This window comes from Centropristis striata, chromosome 18, assembly GCF_030273125.1.
Source record: "Centropristis striata isolate RG_2023a ecotype Rhode Island chromosome 18, C.striata_1.0, whole genome shotgun sequence".
Classification (NCBI taxonomy): Eukaryota; Metazoa; Chordata; class Actinopteri; order Perciformes; family Serranidae; genus Centropristis; species Centropristis striata.
Window position 1 is genome coordinate 35,362,182 of NC_081534.1, and position 5,430 is coordinate 35,367,611.

At 31.5% G+C, this 5,430-nt stretch overlaps 1 pseudogene; it reads left to right on the forward strand.

Moving 5' to 3' along the window:
* Positions 1-3,262: 3,262 nt before the first annotated feature.
* Positions 3,263-3,467, forward strand: LOC131991729 (U2 spliceosomal RNA; annotated as a pseudogene).
* Positions 3,468-5,430: the final 1,963 nt, after the last annotated feature.

Below are 5,430 nucleotides of genomic sequence, written 5' to 3' on the forward strand. Positions count from 1 at the left end.
TTATTATATTAGTCATATTTTAAATGACTTATGAAATATAGTCCTGTGAAATAAACAAAAGTAGTCCTTTAAAAAATGTATATGTGATATTTATTTATTATTCATTGTAAGAATGAATAAATAAAAAGAAACTTATGATTAGACTTTATATATTAGTCATATTATATATGACTTATATAAATTATGAAATAAAGTCTCCTGAAATAAACTTTTCTGTGATATTGATTTATTATTTATTGTAAGAATAAATAAATAAATAAATAAATAAATAAATAGGAGAGAAAAATAAATGAATAACTTAGGCAGTAAAATTTTGACTTTTGACTCTGTTATTAAATAAAATAAATTAACAATTAAAGGAAAAAGGCATAACATTAATTCAAACAAATAAACAAATAAATAAATAATCACACCATACCTTCATTTATATCCACAAAAACACATTTTATCGAAATACGAGACCTAAATAAATAAATAAATGAGGCAGTAAAAAAATTTAATAAAATTAAATATAAATGTATAAAAAAGTAAAAATAGTTCAGTAGTTCTAATCTTTTATTAAGTAAAATAATAAATTAATAAAGAAAAAAATCCAATGAAGTTAATGAATGCCATACAATACATAACAAATAAAATATATAAATTATAATGACATTTATATTAAAAGACTATGAAAAATAAAATCATTTTGTGGGTATGCAGAAATACCTATCTAATAAATGAACGAATAAATGCATTTAAAATAAATTCTGAAAGTAAGGGGCAATACACACATGAATATGTAAACTTTTTATGTTTTATTTATTAAGAGATAAACAAACAAATAAATAAATGACTATGAAGTAAATCCTCAAATAAAAAAGAGGCAAAGCGTTTATTAATTATTACACGTAGATATGAATATATAAATGAGTCAATACAGTTCAGTTTAACATTTCTGATTAAATAAATAGATTTTTTTATTTTAAAACGAAAAACTTTAACTTTTAACAAACGATGTTTATTTATTTTATTTCCTCCAGCAACATTAATTTGACTCTGTTTTTATTTCCTTTAAAAACAAGAAAAGATTAAAAATGTTTGTTCTCCAGCAGCGTTGGGAGTTTGTTTACTAAAGGACAGATTAAAAACAAACAAATGTTGATCTTCTTATACAAAGTAACTCGTATTTATGACATTTCACCACTTTGTTCTTTTTCTGTTCATCGATAATCTCTTCTTAAAAACATCTGAGTGAAGCATCTTCTCATCTTTAGACGATCTTTGAAACTTTTACTACTGATACTTTAACTTCATGTTTTTTTACTACTGATACTTTAACTTCATGTACTTTTACTGCTGATACTTTAACTTCATGTACTTTTACTACTGATACTTTTACTTCATGTACTTTTACTACTGATACTTTAACTTCATGTACTTTTACTGCTGATACTTTTACTTCATGTACTTTTACTACTGATACTTTTACTTCATGTACTTTTACTACTGATACTTTAACCTCATGTACTTTTACTGCTGATACTTTTACTTCATGTACTTTTACTACTGATACTTTAAACACAACTTGTGTACTTTTACTTCTGATACTTTAAGACAAATTGTGTACTTTTAATGCTGACACTTCAAAGACAACTTGTATACTTTCACTGCTGGTACTTGATAATACTTGTGTACTTATACTGCTGACACTTTAAAGACAACTTGTGTACTTTTACTGCTGACACTTCAAAGACAACTTGTGTACTTTTACTGCTGACACTTCAAAGACAACTTGTGTACTTTTACTTCTGATACTTTAAATCCTGCAAGCTGATAATACTTGTGTAGTTTTACTGCTGAAACTTTTACTTCATGAAGCTGAAAATACTTGTGTACTTTTACTGCTGATACTTCAAAGACAACTTGTGTACTTTTACTTCTGATACTTTAACTACTGCAAGCTGATAATACTTTTGAGTATACTTTTACTGCTGATACTTTAACAACAACTTGTGTACTTTTGCTGCTCAGACTTGAAAATACTTGTGTACTTTTACTGCTGTTAACTTCATGAAGCTGATAATACTTGTGTACTTTTACCTCTGTTACTTTAACCACAACTTGTGTACTTTTACTGCTGATACTTTAACTACTTTAAGCTGATACTGCTTGTGTACTTTTACTTATGATATTTTAAAGAAATTTACTCATGTACGTTTACTTTTGATACTTTAACTACATGAAGCTGAAAATACTTGTGTACTTTTACCTCTGTTACTTTAACCACAACTTGTGTACATTTACTTTTGATACTTTAACTACATGAAGCTGAAAATACTTGTGTACTTTTACTGCTCATACTTTCAAGACAACGTGTGTACTTTTAATGCTGATACTGGATAATACTTGTGTACTTTTACTCCTGATAATTTTAAGACATTTGTGTACTTTTACTGCTGATGCTTTCAATACAACGTGTGTACTATTACTGCTGATACTTGATATTACCTCTGTATTTTTACTGCTGATACTTTAATGACAACTTGTGTACTTTTACTTCTTATACTTTAACAACAACTTGTGTACTTTGACTGCTGATACTTAAAATATAACATGTGTACTTTTACTTCTTATACTTTAACAACAACTTGTGTACTTTGACTGCTGATACTTAAAATATAACATGTGTACTTTTACTTCTGATAATTGATCATATTTGTGTACTTTTACTGCTGATACTTGATAATACTTGTGTACTTTTACTGCTGATGCTTTAAATACAACTTGTGTACTTTTACTAGTGATGCTTTAAATATAACTTGTGTACTTTTACTGATGATAATTTTAAGAAATTTGTGTACTTTTACTATAAAGACAACTTGTAGTACTTCTACTGCTGATACTTTACATGGAGCTGATAATACTTTTGTACTTTTACTGCTGATACTTTACATGGAGCTGGTAATACTTGTGTACTTTTCCCAGTCAGACCAGTGTCAGAAACCCAGTCAGAGAGATAAATCAGATGATGTAGTTCTACTATCTGTCCACTAGATGGTGCTGACTAACATCTGATGAAATGAAGCTCAGAAGTGTGTTTGTGAAAACACAAGCTGTGTCCCAATGTCAAGGATCCTTCCTTGGTAGGATCCTTCCTTCAGAGTCGGGTCCTCCGGAGGCGAGGCCAGAGTCCTTCCTTTGACTGGTGTAACATTAATGGGACAGCCTTCAGAGTGTGCAGCTGTGCGTCATTGTGTAATTGGACGTCCTACTTAACTTCAGCGCCGCTCTCGGCCCTTTGGCTAAGATCAAGTGTAGTATCTGTTCTTATCAGTTTAATCAGTTTAATAAAAAATAAATAAATAAATAAATTCAGCGCCGCAATTTCAAAATCAGTTCACGACATGAATGTGTCTCTGGCATCAGCACTCTGACACATATTATATAATTATTATTATATTTGTGAAAATGGAAGAAGATGCTTTAAGGTTGAATCTCCACGATTTATCAAGTAAAAACCATAAAGTGGATTAAACCTGAATATTTAACTGATCCTGGCTGAATTCGGCCGCTACTTAGTGCCATGAATGCAGCGGCGCATAATTCATCATGGAAATATGTTCTGTGATTTTTTATTTTACAGTACAGTACAATAACAGTTATTTATAAATAACAATAACGGATAATAGCGGACTTTCAGTCCCTGTAAACACAATAAAGAAACGTGTAACTTTCTGAATGGCACAGTTGCACATAGTACATCATCATCGGACACATATAAATTAATTAACAATAACTTTAGCGACTGAGGCGGCATTAATTAACTTAACCGGCAATGTATCAAGATGACGTTTATTATCTTTAGCTTAATATTCTGGCATTTGTTTATGTCAGTTATGTGTAAGTTATGTGACAACATTCAGTGTAAACTGATAATATCTACATATTTAAATGCATATTGCGCCGCCGGCGTCGCTGTTTCTACGCTCGCCATTTTTAAATCTCCCGGTAGACCGGTGTGCGCAATGCTTTATGGGTAGTCGGAGCGCACGGAGGATACACACATGCATCCTTCGAATTTGGGCAGAAGAAGGACTCTGTCCTCCGGAGCATCCTCGACATCGGGACACAGCTACAGTTTGTCAGGACATTGTGTTTGAGATTAGTAATTTTGAGAACACTATGTTTTAATGGGGATATAGTGTCTGTAGAGTGATTGCGAGGACATTCAGTTTGAGGACCATGTGTGTATGTGACAATGTTTCTGAGGACAATTAACTTCAGCAGGAAACAGAATATAGATAATGAACAGAAAAAAAATGACTAAATAATAATTAAATTGTGGTGTCTGTCCCCCCCTTTCTATCTGTCTCACTATCAATAAAGCCTTGAAAAATGGCCAAAAAAATATCTTAAAAAAAAAAAAAAGAAGCTCTAGCCGGATCAATTTTAAGCCGACGTAGAATATACACATATCATATGAAACAAGAAGATCTCAGGAATCCATTGGAGATGTCATCTTGTCAACCAGGGGGTGAAATAATGCGCCTAAGTTGACAGGACCTTTTACACAGCAGTACCCCTCACAAATCCGCAATACAGCTCTGGAAAAAGAGACCACTGCAAAATGATCAGTTTCTCTGATTTTATTATTAATAGGTATTTGTTTGAGTAAGATTAACATTTTTGTTTGATTCAATAAACTACTGACAACATTTCACCCAAATTCCAAATATAAAATATTGTCATTTAGAGCATTTATTTGCAGAAAATGACAACTGGTCAAAATAATAAGGAAAAAAAAGGTACAGTGTTTTCAGACCTCAAATAATGCAAAGAAAAAAAGTTCATGATAATTTTTGAACAAAACAATACTTATATATACATTTTATTTATATAGTCCAATAGTATTAATCAGAAATTTGCCTTTACGAGCTTCACAATCTGTACAGCACACCACACCCTCCATACTTTGACCCTAACTTCAGATAAGGAAAACTGTCTAAAACAAACATTTTAACTGGACAAAATGGAAGAAACCTCAACTGAAGTGGTATCCACCTCCCAGGGCAGACAGATGTTTTTTAATGGGGAAAAATGGAAGAAAAAGCAGGGAGATCAATTGAAGAGGTTTCCATCTTCCAGGCTGGGGAGATGTACAAAAAAATGTCAGTGATACACACAACAAGGATAAAAAATAAACTAAATTAAAGCTTCAGTCAATGTTGGCCGGCCCTCGTAGTTACACAACGTTGCCAGCGGGATTCGACCGATACAGCATCACAATCCCACAACTGTCGGACCAGGTGAAGTCAGTGGAAGGATGCATGTGTGACTACATCTAGTTTTTAAAATAAGCTATTTACAAGGGCACACATAGCAAAATACAAATAAGTTGATAACTCTCACAAGAAATATAAAATCTGTTACCTGAGTCCTTTATAAATT